This window comes from Falco biarmicus, chromosome 13 (genome assembly GCF_023638135.1).
Source record: "Falco biarmicus isolate bFalBia1 chromosome 13, bFalBia1.pri, whole genome shotgun sequence".
Lineage (NCBI taxonomy): Eukaryota > Metazoa > Chordata > Aves > Falconiformes > Falconidae > Falco > Falco biarmicus.
In genome coordinates this window covers 7,042,265-7,065,949 of record NC_079300.1, presented here as the reverse complement: position 1 = coordinate 7,065,949, position 23,685 = coordinate 7,042,265, and the positions used below count along the sequence as shown (strand labels likewise).

The following is a 23,685-nucleotide window of genomic DNA, read 5'->3' as shown; positions in this document are numbered from 1 at the left end:
CAGCTCTGGTGGGGTTTGGTTAGCTCCCACATGCCAGCATCTCCTCCACCTGAGAGAAGGTCTGGAAGTTCCAGAAAGCAGCGACAAATCCAACCCTACTGAGATGCACAGCCTTTGCTGAGACCACCAGCAAAGGTATGACCAAGACATTATTCTAATGGGCTTGTGGTCCCACCCCACAGTAGTATGAGATTACAACTGTTATGCTACATGGGTCCACAAACATCCCAGTGGTGAGGATCTCCAGATGCTACAAGCTGTGTAAATGTATCACTCCCAGGTCAGAGAGATTGACTCCTCAGTGCCAGTCTCACATTTACCTTTATTTAATGTTATGTTTGGTACATAAAACCTTTACAACTAAATTAGTAAAAAATACAATATTTAAATATGTTATTCAATGCAGTGTAGTGCAAATCAGTGAAAAATTGAATTGAACTGAGTAGGTGTTATAAGACTCATTTAAATTATCATGCGGTTCTCAGCTTCGCTATATTTTTGTTCTTCCCTGTTAGTGGGAACATTCACTAATGCTAACTCATTATTAATTAGCATTTTCATGATCAAAAGATCCCTTTAAATAATTTCTGCAACTTAGTTTGCCAAAATAGGAAGGCTTCTGATCATAATTTTCTGTTAAGCTGTTTTTGAATTAGACAAATTAAACCTATGAGAAGAAGAAGGTCACTTAAGTCTCATCATCTTCCATTTACGCGTATCAATAAATCATTTTCTTAAAACAGTTCTACTTCTTAGCTGAAGTAATTGTTTATATTACCAGAAGTTGGCTACAATTTTTTAACGTGGACTATAGCTGTCTGACATTTTGCACAGTAAGTAGGTAACGAAATGGTGATTTTACCCATAACAGAAAGAATGGGTAACTCTGTCACTTATGTGTAAAGTTTTAGACAGCTAAGTAATACAGATTTAAATTAAAAATGACAGATGCACTGGCTTGGAATATAATGGGCACTGAAGTGAACCTTTATTCCTTTTAGCAGCTTACGGTTAACTCTTAAATGGACCACACATCATACTTGCTTTTAGGTACTGTAACTATTCAGCCAAACGATCAAATGGCGATTCTGTTGATGTGTGCAGTGTGCTTTGGGACATGAAGGTTTTTTGACCTACTGTAGAAATTCAACTGAACTCATGTTAATCAGAGGTCATACTAGAGGAAAAATTATCCCTGATGTTTCCAATTTCAGATCTTCAGTACTGAAACCTGCATATTGTATATCATAAAGTCAAGTGGATTTAACTTGCTTCAATTAACACTCTATGCACATGCTTCCCATCTGATCACTCCAACAAGAGTATACTAGAACCCATCCAAAGGCCCTTGAAACTAAGTGTTCTTTTGTTGTCTCTTGCAGGTGATAGCTATAGAATTAGTAACTAAGTTCATTACCTGATATATATTTGTGGGTAACCCTTGGTGCGCTGGGGTTAATCATATGAGAAAAGTAAATTGTACTTTGTTCACTGCCTTTATTACAATTATTACATCAACAATAATACTGCTTTTAACGTTAGTTCATCACCTAAGGCAAGCTTTCATATCAGATTCATAAGAAAGATACCAGGTTTTTTTATTCCTACTTTGGGGGCATTTGGAATTCAAAATTAAAACCAGCTCAAATAGAGTTATTACCATTTCTGGAGAAAGAAGTCTGAAAACAAAGATGCTTGAATGAATTCACATTTGTCTATGAATTGTTTTTCTATCTGGATACCATACAATAACAGTTCCAAAAAACAAAGCCCTTGTTGTGGAGTTAGATCAATAACCAGCTCTTCAATAAAATGAGTTCTTAAAAAAACAACAACAAAAGAAACCCCCAAACTTCCTTGTGGCACAAAAAAGACCCAATGTTTTCCTTGCCTGATCAGATTCTGGTCTCAGTTCCATCAGGGCAATTGAGATCAAATTCCAACTCATCATAAAAGCCACAGAGGTATAAATATAATTTGTTAATCACAAACCCGACATGTCTAACTCAACTTCGAAAGTGCTCTTGAGTTGTGTTGCCATGCTTTCCAGAACTGCAGAGTGCACACTACATTTCAAGTGCAATATTGGCATTATAGGGATCTATCAACTTGAGAGTCCGTTTCCTGTGATGTAGCATTCTGTACATCTGTGACTTTACTTGTATTTGTTCCAAAATGAATTTCATGCTTAACTTGTTTTTCTTAATTAAACTTCCTTTAGCAGTTTCTAATATGTGCACTATTAAAACTCATTAGTCCCATTCATGCCTGCCTGTCATTTTTGGCTTCACATTCATGTATCAAAGAACACTGTTGCTTTATATAGGAAGCAAATTAAATAATAAATATGAGAACTTGAACGTTTTATGAGTGTCAGTATGAGAAAGTGGCTGCAAGGCCCATAAGGTTTCACACAAAAAAAGCATTACAGCTAAAGCTAACATGCTGACACATCTCTGATCTATAAAGTCTGCAGTAATGGTAGCAGTAAAGTGTTGTGCCATAGACGGGGAATTTTTCTCTCACATGAAATAGAAATAGGATATAGCAGAGGCTGTATTTACTGTTGTAAAAAAAATTCAAATAAAATTTCCAAAAAGCTTAGAATATAACATCATTAAATGTCTACAAAGATTTACTCTTTCCATCTGACTTCATGTGCAGCTCCTATTATTCAGCTCCTTGTCCTGTTTTCATTTTCTACCACTATCTGTGAGAAAGAAACTTATTTAAGTTATAGCAACTGGTGTCGGGTCCCCCTGTGGTCACATCCTGGTGATGCTGACCCGGCCTCCAGCCCCAGAAGTGTTTCCTAACCCAGCAGCCAGGTCTGGTGGCAACTTACTCAGTGCCCAGGTCTCCACCAAAGTGACCCACCTTTGTGAAACCAGCTGAAGAAACAAAAGCACCATCCCCCAACACCTATTTTACACAGATTTGAGGATGTCAAAATATTCAGTATGTCTATGTAGTAAGGTTTCCTCTAAAGAAGTTGTCGTTTTCTCCTCATGAGTATTTCTAACACTATGTGCCTACATAACACTTTACTGCTTTCAAGAACTTTTTTGGAAGCTGGGGGACGGGGTTGGGAAGGCAGAAGTTAAAGAAGGATTTTAAGTTCAGATATTGAACTTAAAAGCTTCAGACAAGATGGAATTCAATCAAAGTATAAAATACAACATAAAAGTATTTCCCTCTTTAAATTCCCAGAACCAGTTCAAAAAGCGGGCTAGTGGCATCTCTAGGCAGGATGCAATTGAGGAGAATTAAAAAACATATTTTTAAATTTCCATTTAAGTTCTCTGCTTGGTTGAAGGAATATGAGTGAAATATAGTATTTGTAAAGTGTCCTTGACCACTTTTATGATTTTAAAGTCATGTGTTGCTAATTTCCAAGCATTACATTCTCCTTTAATATGGTGCAAGAGACCTAACCAAGCATCAGTGGAAAGTAAAAGACTTCCCAAAGGCAGCACTAAACCTGATTATGCAGAAAATATTATGAGGACAAAACAGGAGATTCAACAAATGGGGGAAAGGGAACTCCAATTGCTTTTTTTTTTAATGGCCTCATCTTTTACTTGTGCACAGCCGTGGAAAAAACATTTTACACTGATGTATGCAGCCCAGACCTTTATGTGGCTTGATTGCCATAAGGATATTTACAGTAGACACTGCGCCCCATGGCTTCACAGAGATGGTGTCCCTCCACACCACCTTTGGTTTTTTAGTGAACAGTGGCACTGCAGAGTGGGTGCGCAGAAAAACTTGAACATGGTACTAAGTAGCCAAGTAGTCACTTTTTACCCCTGGATAATACATAGCATCATTAATGAGCAATTAGTAATTATGAAAACAAAGTCTGTTGGAAAACACGTGGGGTCTTCAGGGGCAGGTGGAAACATGGAGCTGAGTCACCAAGAAGTCAACACAATTTCCCCTTGTAAATGTGATAATTCAATAGTCATTCTGAGGGACGTAATGTCATCATTTATCATTAAAACTACAGGATGTGCTTGCAATGCGCGACGCATGATGAAGTTTCTCCATCAGCTTCTTTTTTTTTCACATCCCCTAACTCCCTCTTTCCCTCCCTCCCTCCCTCTCAGACAAACTCCTCTGCAACAGCCGTGTAGCAGGGCAGGCATCCTCCTTTGACTGCATACGTTCCTTCAGGATGCAGGGCTCAGAAACAGGGCTACAGTAATGGAAATATGCTTTTATAATAGCCTCTATTCATCAGTCAGGATCTAATTTTTATCATTACCTGTTATACTTACCATGGATGGATATCTAGGACTAATCAGAAATTTCATCGTTTACTGGATCAGATTGATTACTGCCCGGTCCTTTATTAAAAGAAATCCACAAAGGTTTCTACTGAATGTCTGGCAAAATGTTGTCTTTTCATTATTTGCTTTCAAAGAATGTCTGTCTCTTTTTGCCCTTCTTTTTCACTATTTAATTTTTAAATAGTTTCTTTTTCATGTGATTAAAAAAACATAACAAATATGACATCAAACAAATAATTCAAAGCTAGCCAAGGATCTGTAATACAGCTCTACGTCTCTATTAGAAAGGAATGTATATTTGCTTTTAATAAAGAGAGGCAAGCCAATCCATTACGAATGGAGACCATATCTAAGCCTCTGCTTTCTTCTCTTTTCCCCAGACTCCATTTGAACAATTAGAGTGGTTTATGCTTGTGTGTATGCCAGTGGATAGTAAATATACAAACTGATAAAAAATGACACTACCACCATTACCACGTTCAAATCTTCCGTTCACTTGCAAATCAATTTATCTGCCTACAGCTCTGTCCCAGTCTTTAAATAACCCTCCACAGCAGACTGCTCCACCTCCAGCCAAATAATCCAGAGCAAACCCACAATGTTAAGGACGTTTAAGTATCAACAGCCAGGATATGATCTTCTTACCCTACAGCAGAAAAAGGGGTAAGATAACCAAGGCAGTGACAGGACGACAGCTCTTCTCCTTGCTTCTACGCAACTTACTGCCTTAAACAGCCTGTACACTCTCTGATGGCTTTCGTTGCTACTTCAGTTAATCACAAACAGAGGTGTTCAGCCAGATCCTGCTTCCGAGCACACTTAGCATGATTATCCTCAGCCTCATTTTTCTTTCCCCAGTCTGCATATGATACACATGAAATATAATAATAAATTGGATCTCTTCACATGTATCTAAGGTCCCCCTAACCATTTACTGCAAAGCTGCTTTTGCAACATTGCTGCAGTCTGTAGCCATAGTTCTAAGAAAACCAGTGTCATTTATCAGAAGTAACTAAGAAGCGGCCTCCTTTAACCCTGCATCATGCACCAGAAATATAGAAGGGGAAAAAGAGGAAAGGAAAAAAAAAAAAAAAAAAGCCACCCAACCTGTCTTTCCAAACATGGCTACTTAGCTTTTGGCTCCCAATCTGCAAAACTAATTTCAAAGATGCAAAAGTGGGCTGCGTGTTACAGCTGTTGAGCCCACACAAGTCTCAGTGCAGTCAATGGAAATCAGTATCTTTGAAAATCAGGGCCCTGTGAATAACGGGCTCTATTTTCTCATGTTAATTTATGTCATACATGGGTCTTTCACTTGTCAGGTGCCTGTAATAAAGTACATGCAATTTCATAAGTATCCTTTGCTTCAATTAAGCCAGCCCAGAAAAAAAGTAGGAGAAAAGGTCCCAGAGCTCAGAGCTATGCACTTTCACCAGTAACAATAATCTGTAGATGCATCAAAAATGCTGCTACTGTAAAAAAGCAAACAAACTAGAAAAACAACCTAGGTCTTAAAGGAGCATGAAAAAGTTGTTTTTAACATTGTCAGAAATACATGGTTTCAGATATGAATTATCTCTGTGAATTTATCAGCACGGTTTGGTCCCACTAAGGCTCTGGATAAATGCAAATATTGCCACACTGGATGGCAGTACTGGAAAAAATATTTCCTAAAACAATTTCTTACACTTATGCTGAAAAAAAAAATATATGCTTCATTTCAAATTCACAGAACATCTAAACGTGCTAAAAACATTCACTTCGATATTTATAGCTCCTATAAGATATATTTCCATTTTATCCTGCTGGATTTTTAATACCATAGTTGTTAAAGCTAAAACAAACTGGTCTTCCAGAAAGGAAAACCAGTGTCAAACTAAGATGATATTCCTTAAAAAGGTCAGCAAATTTACAGAAGAAAATAGCTTGCCCAGGTTGTGTCACCTGCAGCAGCAAGAACGCAACACTTTAATCGAGCTCTGTTTTGTTTTATTTAAACAATTATTTTAATATAATTGCTCTGAAACCATATGCATCCTTAAAACGATTTGAGATAATATCCTCTCTCCTGATTCCAAGGTAACTTCTTTCTGGCTTTAATTATAAGTCAATTAATATTAAGTAATTTGACTGATTAATTTTAATTAAACCTGTTGAAAATTGATTTTCCTTCAGCAAGCAAAGATGAGACTCTGGTGCGATCGTCAGGAAAAAGCGCGGGGGGGCGAGGAAGATGAGAAAAAGCAGTACTTAACACCCAAGCGAGAAGATGTCTGAAGGAGAGGAGGGAAAAAAAAAAAAAAAAAAAAAAAAAAAAAAAAAAAAAAGCCCTCCATCAGGCATGGCAGCCTGGGCAGAGGCACGGCACTGCGCGCAGGCAGCGGGGCGCGCAGCAGCTCCGCACCGCACCGGGGGCCAGCGCCGGCCCCGGCCCGCCCGGGGGCAGCAAAAGTTCGCTGGGGGGCGGCGGGGGCAGGAGCCGGCGGGCGGGGCGCGCTGCGGGCAGATGCGGGGGGTGCGGGTGTAAATCCCTGCGAGCAGCCAACCCCCAGCCCCCCCGCAGCGGATCCTGCCTCCGCGCAGCGCCGCCGAGGCACCGCTCGGGCTCGCCGCCGCAGCCCCCGCGCAGCCCCGCACCCCAGCCCCGCTTGCAGCCGCTAAATACCGTCTCCCTGCCCGCCGACACCCGCACACGCACCCGCACCGGGCTCGTAAAGCGGCACCGCAACGCGCCCCCGGGCTCAGCCCCGCGCCCCGGCCCCGCAGCCGCCCTGCCCGGCCCCTGCCCTGCCGGGGGTGCTGAGCCCGGGGCCGGGGGTGCTGAGCCCAGCCCGGCCCGGCCGCCCCTCCATCCCGGCTCGGGCTCGCCCCGCACGCCGAGAGCATCAAAGTATTTACCAGTTCACGGCCGCTTTTCTGCAATCACAGCTGAAACTGTAATTCGCTGGGTTCGCCTCCTCCGGCTCCCCCAGCCGCCGAAGCTGGAGGGCTCTCAATCGTGCCCCAGACACTTCCGAATTACAGCGATTTTTATATATTTTTCTCCCTTTTCCTCGGATGGGGGCGAGGGGAGGGGGGGACTGGAAATCCCCATCCGGAATTCAGCCTCATCCGTGCCGAGCCACCTCCATTTAAATCCGACCATCAGGCAAGCAATAGAAATGATCAAACGCTACTTCTCTCCGTCTGCAAGCAGATAATCCTACTAATCCAATAGATCTCCCCCGATCCGAAACTGCCCTCCAGACGAATGAATCCCCTTCGCTCGATGTCCGGCGGGCGAGCGCGGAGCCGCGGCGATGCCCCGAGGGGTGCGGGGGTGTTGGGGGGGGGGTGCGGGGGGCGCGGGGAGGGGGGGGGGGGGTGTCTGTGTGTGTGAATCTTTTTTGGCTGCTGGATGCGCGGCTCGCTCAATCCGCCGAGAACCCTGCTTTTCCCCCTGTTCCACGGTTCCACTCCAAATTGCTGCTGGATGAAAAATGGTACAAAGATACCCCCAGCGGCGGCGCGGCGAACAGCGCGGGCAGCCCCGGCCCCGCTCCGCACCGCCCCGGCCCCGCTCCGCACCGCCCCGGCCCCACCTCCGGGGGACCCTCCCGGGGCCCCGGAGCGAGGCAGCTTTGGGGGTGTCCCCCCGGGAGAGGGTCCCCGCAGCCGCACGAAGCGCACGCACCCGGGTGCGGGGCGGGGGCGAGGTGCTGCCGGGGGGTGCCGTGCACACCTGCGGGCGTGCGGGCTGCTGCGCTCCCCCAGGGGTACCTGTGCGCAGCGCTCCAGCGTTGCACACCGGCAGAAAACTCGGCGAGAAGCCATGGTCTCACTCCGGCTGCCACTGTCTGCACGCAAGAGATGCGTGACTTCTTTCCTGCTGTTTCTTGAAATCATTTTTAATTATTTTTCATTGCCTACTTTCTATCTTTAATTGAGGAAAAAAGTATTCTCTGATCCCGGCCTTTGTGCTTTCTAGGATCACAGTGGAGAATGAAAGTTGACAACTCGGGGGATGCGGGGAGAAAGGAAGGCCGGATCAGAAGGGGAAGGAAAATAGCCCTTTGAATTCTGAAAGGTCTATTCATTTTTTTAAGAACAGCCACAATCACACACTAAAAGATTATAAGCATCCTGAGTTAAGCCTCTTGCAGACAGCTCATTAGCATCTCCTGTTATTTTAGGGGAGACTTCCCTTCACATTCTGATAAAAATCTGTATTTTGTTGCGCGAACATGCACCTCGTTTTCAAATATTGACACTAATCAAGCACAGCACAGCCACTCATGTTTCCAAGCGTGTAGCCCCAGGCGAGGTCTGAAGGTGCCCGATAATTTGATAGAATCTTACACCCGTCACCTGAGAGCACATCCCAGCGGAGCCAAGGCCAGTGCCAGCCACGCTGGGCTGTTCATGTCTCCGAGTCCCACTGAGGATCTATATCTAAACGGCCATGGCAGGAAGGACATGACACGGCAGCAGTTTATCCTGTGACGTTCCTGCGTACTGGAATAATTGTGTCCTGGGCACATTTTTCACCTGTTAAGTATCAATAATTATTATAGCCCATGATTAATTTTCAAAGTCCTTTAGTTAGTACTCTGAAAATTAACTCTTTTGCTGCCACTTGAAAGCATATGGCTCTTGGATATGGGAGGAAAAGGCAGAACATACTCCTTGCTGACAGAGCAATCTTATGCATGCTGTTATGTTATTCTTGAGGGAACACTACAGGGGAAAAAAAGGCTTCAAAACTAGAATGAAAATGGGCATATGAATATCAATCACCTACCACCAGCCACAGATCAACCAACAGCCTAAAAACTATCACCAAAGAGGGCAATACCAGGTGAGCTATTCTGCTATTCCTCATCCACATAAAACCCTGGAGTAGTTTTATCTTTGGGTTGTTTTTTGTGCTGAAAAGCAAGACATAACGGTGACATAAAATAACTGCACCCTTACTGTCACTTGATAAGCCATTGGCATCCAGGAGTGTAAAGTTTTCTTCTCACTCCTTCAAGGAGGATATGTATCTTCCGCAGGTTCTCTGAGCCATCATGTGAACACCTCACTGGAGTGCTCCAAGCATCGTTTAAGCATATTGTCCCCTACTAACTATGGGGAAAAACCTACCCATTTATCCCTTTACCACTGGGGTTTTTTGGGGGGTGGGAGCTGATAATTTTCATCCAATTTGTTACAGTCCCACCTCTGGCCATCAAGCTTCCACCTGATCCTGACCCATCTTCACTTGTGCAGAAATGGCACAAAGTTGCTATCTGAGCACATGACGTTTTTGCTTAACTCCCTCTCACAGCAGTGATATGTGATATCAGTTCATACACAGCATTGCTTTTGGTCTGGCCTGTCCCCAAGGTTGGGGTCCCTTTCCAGGACTTTCCCGATGTCTTTCACTCTGCTCCCCTCCTCCGTGCTTCAACATTTCACCCAGGGACCTTGGTAGCACAACAGCTGTCCTCTCATCCAAAACATGCCGGGAGTACTGGTTTATATGGGACAACAAGATTTGTCTTCAACTCCAGAAAGCTGTGTGGGTCTAGAAAGGGATATAGAGTTGGGAGAACAAAGTACAAGACTAATCTCTCTATACTGGCATGTGATAGTAATAGCTGTGTCTGAAGATAAATGTGGTTAGTAGCACTGCCTAAGGCCTGATACTACTGTACTACTACTATAGTTCCTGATGCTGATTCAGTCCTCATGCAGTATGTCCTTGCTTTGAAGACCTGAGTGGCCTATACATGTTTATTTATACACATGCACACACGTATATATATACATAGATATGTATAAAGGGTGTTTGGACTCATTTGAAAGAAGGGGGAGAAGACCTTGGGGTCGATTAGAGCTTTGCTAAATATGTTTTAATCTGCTGCACGTCAAGAAATTACAGTTTTATTGAAATCAAAGGAATGCAAAACTCATTTAAAGGATGGCATTAGTTAATATTTAGTTCAGCTGAGTCTTGACAGGGATGTGTTATCTGCATTTATTAAAATAATGGAAAGAAAGACAGATAAGTTTTCATAGACTGTAAGTCCATGGAGACTTAAAGTCCAGCATCCTGCAGTACTCTAAAATTTAACTCTAATTTCTCCGTTTTAAGAACATGAAGCCAGTCACACAACCCTCACGTATGCACCTCACTACGAAAAAGAGTGACACATACAATCGAAAGCTAAAAGAAAGAAGCTACCACCTACCAATCCAAGCTAAAATACATATGTGAGGTACACAAGGTTTGCACCTGAAGCATTAATGGCAAGAAAAGGTTTTTATGTGAGATGAGTTTCATGAGTTATTGAAAGATATAACTTAAGGTAGTCATATGTTTTTCTTTCAAGTACAGATTTTGTCATACTGTATTTCTCAAGAAAAAAGATGAACCTTTCTAACAGGGAGAAAAGGTGAAATTGTTCAATATATAAGATTCTAAATATTCATTAATTTGCTTGTCTCAGGATAGCTCATTAATTTTTTTCTTGCAAGTAACTCCATTAAATATATTCTTTGATTTCATGAAAATTATTTAAGATTACTCACCTCTGCCTGTTTATATTCTTCAGATTGTCCCTGATTGCCAAATTTTTAATGAAATCATAATGCCTGCCTATAAGCTGCTTTAGTTAGCTGTAACTGTTAGTTAGCTGTAACTGCTTAGTTACTGCCATTCGCTTGGTTTAACCTTGCCAAGAAGAGAGCCACTTGAAGAGGCTGTCCCACTTCACAGCACAGCCATTAAAGCTCTTCACAAAGATACGTGGGACTGGCAGTCCTTCAATCACTTCAAACACTCATCATCACTTGCTTATCATTCGCTTTCTTTAATATTGTTCTTTTGTCCTAAAACAACCAATTTTAAAAAATACGATGCTTTGCTTGTATGGCAAAGAACTCGGGAAAGCTCAGACTTTCACGTATCAAGAGTCAAGAAAATAACATGCACATAGTCTAAGGGTTTCAGGCTTTAACGGCATTCACTCTTGTCTGCAAAAGTCCCCAAGCCTGTATGCACATTCCATATGTCCTTACCACTGCCTCTTCTGCAACGCCTGACTTCAGTGCTCAGGGTCACTGGGTTTCTTCCTCCTGTCCCATGATGGGAATCATATATTTTGTCATCTGGTAGGATTTGCATTCCAACATCATACAGGTTGTCCTCAGTGACATTCGCTTTTTATCATTAGCACCTTGTACTGGAATATTTAATTGGCTGTGTTGTCTCTGCACTGTAGATTTATTTTGGATTTTCATTTAATTAACAGCCACAACCAATAGTCTGATAGATGGCAAAGCATCCTGTGGAGTAGAATCCTACTGGATGAAAAGCTTTGCTGGAAGGTTTCAAATGCCTGTTTGGCCTGAACTTCTCAAAGGTGATTTTCTTTAAAGTACTGTGTTTCCAAAATGCAGCACTCCAGGACATGGGAAGAGGAAGTGAACAGGACGCAAGGATGAGACAGACCCCATTCCTACAGACTCACCCCTCTCTAAATGCTGCCCTGCACTGACCAGATGCTCAGACGAGCACAGTCCACCCGCGGTTATTCTCAGTTTCAGAATTTTAGGTCCTTTTGGGTGCTGTTAAAGGACTGATATTGATAAAGAAAGCCATTGCCAGTGTTCTTACTGGAACTTAATCAGTAGATTACAACACATTACAACACTGTGCTTGCCAGGGAACTCTGAATTAATTATAAAATCCATTTCTTTGTTTATGTGGCTGTGAATACTTCTAGTCCGGAAGAGTTTTATGACTTTGTTCCTTCCCAAAATTCAGTTATTCTTTGAAGTCAGAATCTACCAGTACCTGGGCTTGCAATGACCAAATACAGGAAAATATGGGGCTAGAATTTTCTTTCTTTTTTTTTTACCAGTTATGAAAAGCATTTATACAAAGAGTTTTCTGTTTACGCTATGTGAAAGCCAATCTGTTTCCAGGTTGGGTTTTTTTTTAATTAAAACAATTCAAACCTATAGCTGAAAAGAGTACATACTCTATCTACTTCTGGTGCGCTGAGTTTTAATGCACACAGGGACGCTCCCGGTGGGGGCTGCTGCTTTAAGTCACTGCTCAGGCAGTTTATATTTATTTAGACCCAGTAAGCGAACGATGGGGAACTATGGGCCAGCCTTCACCTCTGATGTAATGAAATGAAAGTCAGAGGAACCTCATCAGAGAACTTTGTTTCCTGACCTCAGAAGAAAAATGAATCTGCAGGCTGGATTGTTATCATCTGCAGGCAAAAATGGTAAACTGTTTTCTGCATGCATTTACTGAAGTATACCTTTTACTTTTTCACCAGCCACTTCCCATAAGCAAGGAAAGCTTCACCTTCTGTGAATTAAAACTTGCTGAATTCTCAGCACTCTCTCAGTACTGATAAAGCACTTCAGGCCCTTATTTCAACCAGTCAGTAATAAGATGATTGTGAAATACATCATGATTTTACTACCGGCTTCTCTTGGCGTCTGTTTGCCTCCTGTTATGATTGCACTGATCACTTGTTGACCGATAGAATTAGCCTGGCTGCCATTATGGCTACTGGCCAAAAGAGCCAAAGATGTTTCTTAAAATTTCTTTTCAGATGCACCACATAACACGATTCATTAATCAAAACTCATGCAGTCCCAGTTAATTTCTGACAACTGAAAAAAGATGTAATTTGAAAACACACTTAAAGAGCAGTAAGCCCATTCCCACCTAGTTTACGCAAGCTGCATATGGCCAAGGCTGGAGTGGCCTTGAGTTTGGGTAACCGGGCTGAGTCAGCGGCAGCCCCCTGGCCTGGCCAGTGACCGGGTGGAGACCTTGCTCAAACTATCTTATCCTTCCTATTTTTCACTTGATCTAACCCACTTTAATTTTTTCCATCACCAGGGCAGAGACAATCTTCCCCTACCAAGGAGAAGAGGGAGGAAGGAGGCCAGGGGTTCCCAAGCAGGGGAGGAGAGGGAGGTCAAGAGGCAGCGCCGGAGCCGCCAGCAGAGCAGGGCTGTGCGGAGCAGCCGGGCTCTGGCACCGCCGGGCACTGCCGCCTCTGCCAGCCCCAGCTGTTTGGCACCGACAGGCGCAGTCGTTTGCAGGTGCAGCGGCGGGTCCGTTTTGCTACGGGGCATTGATAGACCTCTGAAAGAGGCCAGGCACCAGAGAGAGTTGTGTGGGACAAACTGTTTTTGTGGAGAAGTCAATATAGCGTGTTTATGAAATTCTGCTCTAATAAGCATCAGAAAATAATGAACTGACAGAAAAACAGTTTCTAAAAGAAACGCTCCTGCATTCAGCAGGCATTAATCAGCCTCAATAGTGACGGGAAATCCAGGAGGATAGTATCAATATGAAAATACCCTCATACAAACCATAATACATTCACCTGCTTATCTTAGTAAGTCTCAAAGCTTGTGATGTCTGAAAATCTGATACACCGAGCAACGACAAACACCACAAAACTGACATGGACAGGCAAGAACACACAGGCAAAGCAGAGAGTACAGAAATTGCCATGAATTTCCAAATCAGAAATGCCTAAAGAGGTCCTAAACTGAGGGACCTGAAGAAATGACATCCTTAACGGGGGACAGGGGTGGAGGGCATTAATCCTTTTGAAAATACAGTTACTTTTAAGAAAGTAAAACTGAAGGCAGATCAAATCACTTGTGATTTCTGAAAATCTCACTGTAGTATAGCCAAGCCATTATTTATAGACCATTAATATTATTTCTGTAACATCTAGCTATTCTAGTGATTTAATAGCAGAGCAACAACAACATTTTTCATTCCAGCTGTGTAACGGGTGCATGTTACATTACATGCCTTTGTGTCTCTGGCTGCACACAGACACTTGATAGTACCAGATCTACAGTAGCGGGCTGTCAAGTCCCACTGGAAAACTGGAGACACAAACAGCATCTCTGCTCTATGCAAAATATCTGCAGATACCTCTGCCTGCTATGACAGGAAAAATACAACCTCAGGAAGCCTTTAGCTGACATCCTTGTAGGCAGACAAGGGAGAAAAAAAGAAAAAAAGAAAAAGAAAAAAAAAAAAAGAGAAAGAAATGGCAATAGAGAAACTGCAGCATCCTAGAAGACTACTATTTAATTGATGTCATAACCCAGGAGAATGTATTATCCTCTGTATACTACGGTCATGCTACAGTATGCACTCTACACGGACTTTGAAATCTCAGTTGTTCTTTATACACGATCTGCTAGAACCATCTGAAAGTTAAATCTATACAAATACTTTGTAATACCTATCTGTGGCTAAACTGAATCCCACACCCAGAAAGACATGACTTTGAATTTTAATTTTCAAATTTCTAGAAGGTCTTGGTTGCAGAACACTATTTTTTTCCCACATCTGGCATTTGCAGAACTTAATGAACAACGTCGCTAGCATTCAGAATAAGCACAATACAGCTTAATCTCTTTCTAAGTGGCAAACTTTGGCATTCCCTTGCCATAGAAATTGGTTCTTAACAAATAGTTTCTCCATCAAGACACAAGAATTCATTAGTTTTCTATTTTTCAGACCTTTCACTTTCTTTCCCATTCCAGACAAACAGGACACAAATTTCCTACTACTTTTAACAACGATGCTATAAATTCTTTTGCTGACGAATATTGTTATTTCAGGTTGAGAAAATTATTCCTATAGCCGAGGAAAAAAAGAGACTCGAGCGCAGCCCACCTGTGGTCCGGGCATCAGCCGGCAGAGGGTGCAGTCAGTGTGGCTGCCGTTCTGCAGCCTGAGCTGGGCACCGCCGCCGCTGCAGCTTGGTCCTAGGGTGGGCATCTGACGTTACGTTGTGGGTGCAGTTCAACACTAAATAACATGTACAAATTGCACGGCATCTCTTCTTCTTTATTAGCAACCGTTCTCGGTGTTTATAGTGATGCAGGGCTTGTGTTCAGAACATGCGATTCAGGGACTGCGAGAAAGGCTTGCAAGCTCACGTATCTTATGATTGCAAATGCAAGAGACATGTCTGTAAGATATTTTCATAATCACAGGATTTTAAAAAGTGCGTTTCCTACCAATAGAGAAGTTTATTTCTATTATACCTTCAGGCCTTTATTCAGGTTTCAGTCAAACAAACTTCGCTGAAAGAAACCAAAAATATTTCCTTGGTGTTGGGAGTTACCTCTGAAAGATGATGTAAATCTGAGACAGGCTGAAGAGGCATTTGTTGGCAAAGGGGGTGTTGCAGTGACCCTTGTTAAAGGGAGAATTATCTCAAGGTGGGGTTTGCCTCCTTCCACAACCACCTGTGGGTTAAACAGTACTGGGTGATGGGACTGTGAGGGCACTGCCCAAGCAGTCAGCTCTACAGCCCTTAACAGCCTTTTGTTTTGTAAAAATTTTGCAGTGAGGCTGGCACAAATGTGAACAAGATTGTATCTGTAGAACCATATGAATACACCTGCTGCAGCCCTGTGTTTCACATCTGTAATTCTACTTGCAGTGCCTGGTCTACCAGCTGTCTTGGTGCCTCAGAAGACCGAAAGGAAACACTGGAATCTGGGTGGGATTTAGGCTGTGGGAACCTAAGCCCAGTGTTTCAATCAGCCTACAACTCTGTTAGATTGAGTTCAGCACCTACAGAATAAATGAAAACACAAAACTGCTTGACCATGCAGAGTCACAGAGGTGAGCAATTATCAAAGAATGAGCACAATCACAAGGTACGCCACATGAAAGGTTTTGTGACAGCTGCAAACAAACACAAGACAGAGCTAAAGTTTCAATCTAAAATGAAGGATATACTTTTTTTTTTTTGAGGAAGTATTTGTTGATCTAAAGACCAAAACAATAGTGCCTGTCTCATGAGCATGGGCTAAATAAATGACAATCTCTTTCAGCATTATCTTAGGTTTGGTTGTAGGTTCCTTTTTAAAGACTAGGAAAGATAAAGCACCTTGCCCTGGCATGCCTATCTGACAAGATGACATCTCAGAACGGTTTGGTAAAATATGATGGTAAATTTTACACGTTGATAATCTCTGCCTAGTATGAGTAAAATCAGTGTTGTCCACTCCTTCCCTACAGAGCTATCCACGATGGAAACAACTAGCAACATCTCAAATGAAATGTCTCCAAAATCAGTACAGTCCCTGCAGCCATCTAGTTCATCAAAGAATGAAACAAGCTGAGGAGAGCTCATGTTCAATGATGCTCTGAGGGAAAATGACTGTCTGGCATCAGCACTGGAAGTAGGATGTAGCTGACTGATGATTTAGGATTGTTTTTTGAAAATACTGGGTAAATTGAGTAATTTGAACCAATCACGGAATATAACGTGCAACACAACATTCTTATACCCTGCAGTCTCCCTTCTGGGAAATCTGGAGTGGTGGTGAGTACATTTATCAAGAAAATAATGACCCCAAACAGACTCCTTGAAGCCTAAGGGTTTTGGCTTTTTTTAATAAGAAGACTCTGGGGAACTAATTAGGAGGAAATAGCTCCTCAATGTCCTGAGTAAACTCCCACTGAGAAAATACACAATTTACTGACTCATGCAACTACAGACAGCCAAAGATAGTCGCCTTTATGAGATGGATTTTTGCAAATATGGAACGTAGAACGGCATGCAGAGGCAGTGTTTGATAATGAAAAAAAGGGTCTGTATTCAAGCATCCACACTTGTCATCATTATTTCAATTTTTATCTTTGAATTGGGAAAACTAATTAAGATACACCGAAGTGATGTACAGTACTGTATTTTATTCAAAAATTATGTTAAAAATATAAGGTTACTTTCCATCTATTTTTATAGCCTTTAACCAATTTCCTTGCTACATTATGTTCTATCTGTTCTTTGGAGAACAGGAGGCGCAGGAGTTTCGGGTGTGGACATCTGCTGGCTGTCAGACAACAAATGTTCTAGAACCAGCTTTGAAAACACTCGGTTTTGCAAATATTGAATCTTTTGGACCTTCTTCCCAGAACAGAAGGCCAAGTATTTTGATCAACAAAGGAATAAATTCATGAGAATGGAAAACAGCAACAGTGCATGTTTTCAAAAGGTATAGACACCCAGGAGTAATGTAGAGTGTATCAGAGGGAGGTACGGCAGGAAGTAAGGGCAGCACATTAATATTTAAAGTGAGCATCAGCACAAATGCCCTGTCAGTGTGATGTGTGGAATTATCCTAAGGGAAGTAACTAAAGCTTGCTGCTGACAACCATCGCTTTTCAACATTTCAACTTGGCAGCTCTGTATCTAACCAAACATTCTCACCAGCCCTTTCATTTTATGATAAACGCAAGAAAAAAAGTATATAATGTATAGCAGTGATAGACCTGTATGAAATAGCTTTGTGTGGTGAGAAGCTGAAATGGAACGCTTGATCTGCATGGAAGAAGTGAGCAGGATTCACTTTGAATTTTATTAAAATACCAGCACCCTAGAAATATCCTGATCATGTGTTTATGATTCATCTTAGGGCTGTATATGAACAGATCAGAAGCACCCTGAATATTTGGAAGGAGCCTTAAGAAAGCACCGCTGAAAAAAAGTTAGCTACTGTGGCAGGATGCAAAGCTAAATCGCTCATTGTTTCATTGCTGAGTATCTACAGTTACATTCACTGAGGACTCTGAGGATATTTCTTATGGTGAATGGAAAGAGGAAAAAAAGGGTTGTGAGACAATAATAAAGACTGAAGACACCGGTGCCCTATTAAGCAATACATACATTCACTCACATACAGTATCCTTTCTTAATGGTTCAGTTCCCTCACACTTTTAACATGCTTTCTTAAAAAGGACTCGTCAAGACAAATTGTCTTCCAAGTAAAAGAGGTAATTCCTTAATATAATCTGATAATCAGCATTTCCTAGAGAAAAGTATTAAAAATTGTAGCTGCTCAATTCCTCTCCATTCCATCCACATAGTCTCCCTTTCTTTTTCTCCTGCAAACGTCCCAACACATCCTCTGTCTACTTGTGTCCATACTGGTTAGGCTGTCAGAAGTTGTGGGCAGGACCTACTCTATAGTTTGCATTTTACACTTTCTGGATCTTGTAAAAGAAGCATCCAAAGACCTTCATACTGGGCATCTCTATCCCTGACACTTTAACAATTGCTCTCCTCAGTTTTATATAATTATGGTTAAAATCTGACAGGAACATCATCTTCATGGAATCTTCTCAGACCTTCATGATCTACACAGTTATAACTCACAATTTAAAGCCCGTATTACTACTTCTACATCTGGAACTTCATGCATTTATTTAAAAAAAACCACCATAACTCAAATGCACATAGGTATGGATTTGTTCATTAACAATATTTCTTCCATAATTTCTTCTTGTGTGAGCACCTTAGGGAATAAAATACTTAATTCTAAGCATTTGTGAGGGACAGAGTCTCAGCTGTGTCGTCTGAACTTTCTGAAAAGAAAACAGGCATTTGATATGTGGTAGTCAACCCAGTAAATAAATACTGTAAATGCAAGAAGAAAACCTGATTCTCTGAAGTCCTTAAACTGCCAGTGGACTACCTGATCGAGGTTTTACACTCCCTTTTCCCTCGCAGTTTACCCTAAAGCTGGAACTATCATGTGCAAAGCAAAAAGTGGTGGCTACCTCTTTCTTAGTTGTGGCTTGGCCATGCTTCCACAAGATAGCTTGTGGTAATTACTGATTAAACACGATTGTGACTAGAAGTTCTCACATTTGTTTGGGCAGTATCAATAGGTTTTGAAGGAAAAATCTCTTAAAGTTTTTAATGTATTAAAGCAACAAATTTATTATAGTAGAACACTGGACACAGAAAAAAAAATATACATGTATTTTAGGTTGTTTTATCTGCCTTAACAGATGACATCATGATCTGGACAGGATTTTGTCTCATACACGTCAGCACACATTATTGCTGCAATTAAACTAAGTTGAGCACAGTGTTCAGCATACAATGCCTCGATAGATTAAAATAATGATGTGAAATGAGGCAAATAATGCTAAGATTATTTGTCTCGTCCTCTTTGTGTTTGTGGCCTCTGAAAACATTGTGGGTGAATATTATTTAAGAAGAGATCTACAAAATGTTGCTCATCACATCAATGTTAGCATAAATTGTATCTGATTTATAAAAGAATTTTGCTAGAAGGAATATTTAGAGAGCTCATTCTGATTAGATATCAGCCAAAAGAAGATTTATCTATTACAAGGTTTAGATCATTACATATTGGTGAAACGTGGTTGCATACAACTTCCAATTTCATCCTCCTTTTAGGGCAGTTCTCAGAAAAAGGCATCCAAAACAGCAATCATTTATCTTTGATTTAAGCACAATTTGATGCCTACTTAATATACATACAAAATAATTCAAGACAGCACAAAATGTGCATTTGACAGGTTTCCAAAAGACACCAGTGCATATTAATATTTTTGCATTTACAGGCATAAATTCATGGTGGCACTCATGCTAGAATACTTCAAAAAGTCTTTGCAATAATACCTTCTATAATGAGTATTCATTTAATCTGTTTTTTAGTTGCATATTCTCCATGCATTATTTCCTGCAATGCTTATAGGACCATGTTATTCGGAGATTCTGTTACTATTTACCCATACAACACCATTACCACTTGTAATACCAAGAAAATGCTGATTTGCAGGGTTTTTTTCATGGAACAGATTGTAATGATTATAACAGTCTACAGAAACTCTCTATAAAATACGACTGACATAACTATGCCCTAGAGAGCAATGGTTAAATAATAATATACATACATAATGTCATTATTATATTGATTTATACCGATGTGATATTTCCTACACTATATGTGAAAGAAAAAAATGACAGCTGTTAATAAAAGGAAAAAGTAGTCATATAACTTATGCAATCAAAAAAAATATCTAAACCAATGTTGAACAACACGTATACATTATTCTCAGCTTCACGTCTGTGTTCCAAAACTACCTCGAAGCAAGCATTTTAGAGATAAAAAAGCAAACCAGCTTCTAGATCAAACTTCTTGCTATTCACAGCAGGTTTGATTTGCCTTGGTCAGAAAAAAAAAAAAAAAAGAAAGAAAGAAAGAAAGAAAAGAAAACCAAAGGATTTCTCTGAACACAGCCTTCTAAACACAACATATTTTCCCCAAAACCATCAGCTCATTTTTAGTTCTTTAGGTAACTGTGGACCATCAGCAGTGAAAGGTAGGTTTGTTACACATGAATTTCAGTTCCTGCAGGAGGATTCAAACTTATCTTAGCCTATGCCAGAAATTTTTGGAGCTTACCAGCTCCAAAAAAAAGGCAGCAACTCACTCTTATACTATGAGTTAGCATACACATTGTTACATTTGTAATAAAATCCTGAGGGCATAAACCCCTACATATAATCAGGTTAAAAGCATTCTGACCAGTCATTACTGCAATCAACATATGTTTCTCAAACTGTTTGCTGACTTAAATACAATTTAGGCCAGAGGACAGCTGGAGGCTTATGGCTCCTACTGGAAGAAACAAGTCTACTGAGACAAGATCAGCATTTGTTGGTTTTTGGGTGGTTTTTTTTTTTCCTGCTAATACAGATCATATTTCCATTGATTTATAGCCCAAACTTCTCTCTTTCTGCTCTGTAGTGATGGGATGGCCAGACAGAAAATACAGTTTTGCTCAGATTATGCCCCAATGTCTTTACTGATTCCTTAACTCATCTGCAATACAGGTCTTTAAAGACGATGCTTAGTTTGAAAGGACAGAAAATGAAAACATTAAGGGAGCTGTAATGGAAGATATAAATCCTTAACTTCATTCTGATTTAATATTTGATTGTTCCAATGATATCATTGTGTAAGGCATGCAAAATGGGATGAAGACAGAAGGATCGTAAACTCGGAGGAAGAAGTTAAAAGCAGGATTTTTCTGCACTTATGTTTTATGGAAAACAAAAAATTTAAAACTTGTGTACTAAACTTACACCTTTTCTACTGTATGGTATTATGTGCACAAGATACAGTTTTATATGCTGTATCAATTTCTTAAACAGACTAAATTCCTCAGATTATGCAACATACCAAAAATAAGACACCAGCTTCATCTAATTTCGTGAAAGCCGATGGCCTTAACACAGCACAACACAATACGGATTGAAACAGTCAGATAGAGTGAAACTTATCAGCTACATAATAGATTTAGTTCAACTACACCAAAAGAAGCAAAGTATTTACAACCTCTGGATGCTAGATTTAATACATAGGTATCTGGGATATCCAAAATGTTGAATGGAACATGGTAGCCCGCAAGAAAACAAATCTGTCGGTGACTAAGGACAATGAATGCTTGCTTCTAGCAGTGCGATGCTAAGATTGAGCTAAGCTAACTACTAAAACCACTGAATGAATCAAAAAGGAGAAAACTTCTGATGTGAACAGAGAGACACAAAATGACTGTTAAACCTTATGACAGGAATCTGGAAAATATTGCACGATATCTGAATTCTATACTGATTTCAGAAGCTGGGCATAGTTACCCTTTGCTACATTTCCCTAGGTCATAAGGTCATATGCATTTGGCAAGTCAAGATGCCCCATTGACTTCAACAAGCATGTTGGTTGGGCAAAGACCATCTGTCCCTGACAAACTAGGAAACCAAACCAAGATAGAATATATATTCCCATTCTTCCAGTTCTGAATCCACCTGAAAACGTGTCATGGATGACGGTGTTGCCATGAAAGGGCATATAAATGCTCCAGGACAGGTTTCACTCATTTGCCTGCAGGCCTTTATTTTAATAAACATGTTCAAAATACAATTGATATTCTCCTTTGAAAGCTGCTGTGTGCCATTGACAGCTGAGATGATTTACAGGAGCCATCAGAAACTTCAGCCTGTTCTTCTCAACGGTTCATTTTTATTCAAGAAAAGAAAGTAAAATGGGCTGCACATTAGGCTCTCCTGCTGTCTTAAATCATGAAATAATTGTGTTGAAATTGATCACGACCTTGTGTTGTGCTTCTTTAAATACCTCAGAACTATTCTGCTAAACCAAATCAAAACAACCTATGCTCCCAACTAAAAAGAGCCTGATATTAATAATAAGCATTCCTTTCCACTAACAGCCAAAATATTCCCACTCCCAGTCTGATAATGTCTGCAGATTAAAACATCCAGCAACATTTAAGTACCGTATATCAAGTGGAGATTTGACAGGGATTCCCATCAAGTCCTCCTTGCTAGGTAAAGAGAAGACCTTCAAAAGAAATTTGATTGGTGATACATTTCTCAGGTCCAGAGGGGCTTCATATTGTGCCCTAATGTATTACTTCAGTATATCATTTATATGCTTCGCCTATAGCATCAGTCATCGCTAATGGCCTAAGACCTTTCCCATCTTTCACACAGCGTTCATCAGAACTGGCTCCTCTCAACATTTTTGTCCTTTTTTGACCAAGGTACCGACTGGCATCTAAATTCATTATCATCAAAACATGACAGCTACAGAGTTAGCTATTGAAAAGCAAGATTAGATTCCTGAAAGCAGAGTTCTGTTCCTCACCTTTGGTTTCAGTGGGGAGCTGTGCAATGCTGCTTCCAGATTGCAGAGGTCATCACCTCTCAGACTGCGTTTCTGGTGTAGCCAGCCGCTGCTTCTGAAACTCCACCAGTGTAATTGTCTCACAACAACCTTCTTCTTTCGATCCAAAATGCAAGAAAATGTCTTTTTAATGCACTCCATGTGCAAACCCATCATTGCTTTACTCTGGAGAAGTATAAATGGCTTGCACTCTTAGCAACACAAGCTTTTTTTCAGGAGAGGAATAGAGGGGCTTAAATAGGTCTCTGCTTCTTCCTTCCATGAAGATCAGCAGAGTATGCCTTTCCAGGAGTGCTTTTTGCATCTTTCACGGGATGCGTCCCTTAAAGTTGCCAGAATAAATTCTCTTCTGCCTTTTTCAAACCTTTCCCCAGTATAGGCTACAGCTTCATCACAAAAAAGTCTACAACCTGGTTTTGACTGAAATAGTACAAAACTGGAAGGAGAGCTTCTTAAGATCTCACTTCAGTCTTGCTGATACTTCCCAAAGGAGGACATAGCTATTCTTCAGTAATATTTGCCAAGCCAAATGTACTTCGTATTGCCAGTATCTGTCCTACGCTTCAATCCAAAGAGTAATGCCACCATTCTGGCATAATTGACATAGTACAGAGTAGCTGGTCATTATAAATCACAATGTCCTAATGAAGGATAAAAAGAAAAGGAACATTTATGTGGCACATAATTCACAGCACATTTATATTGGCATTTTTCAAGAGCTGAAAAGGTATATGGATAGAGGGTGAGAAAGGAGAAGTGAAATAAAGAACTGTATGATATACTCACAGGATGTCTGTTCTGAGTGCAGACAAAATTCTGAAAA

At 40.9% G+C, this 23,685-nt stretch overlaps 1 protein-coding gene across 3 annotated transcripts in view; it reads right to left on the bottom strand.

Annotated features, from left to right (window-relative positions):
- The window catches only part of NLGN1 (neuroligin 1), a 328,323-nt gene extending 320,557 nt beyond the window's left edge, over positions 1-7,766 (bottom strand). For all 3 annotated transcript variants that reach the window (XM_056358677.1, XM_056358678.1, XM_056358679.1), the window contains exon 1: positions 7,191-7,766. The gene's annotated coding sequence lies outside the window, so the exon portion shown is untranslated. The remainder of the gene's footprint in view (positions 1-7,190) is intronic.
- Positions 7,767-23,685: the final 15,919 nt, after the last annotated feature.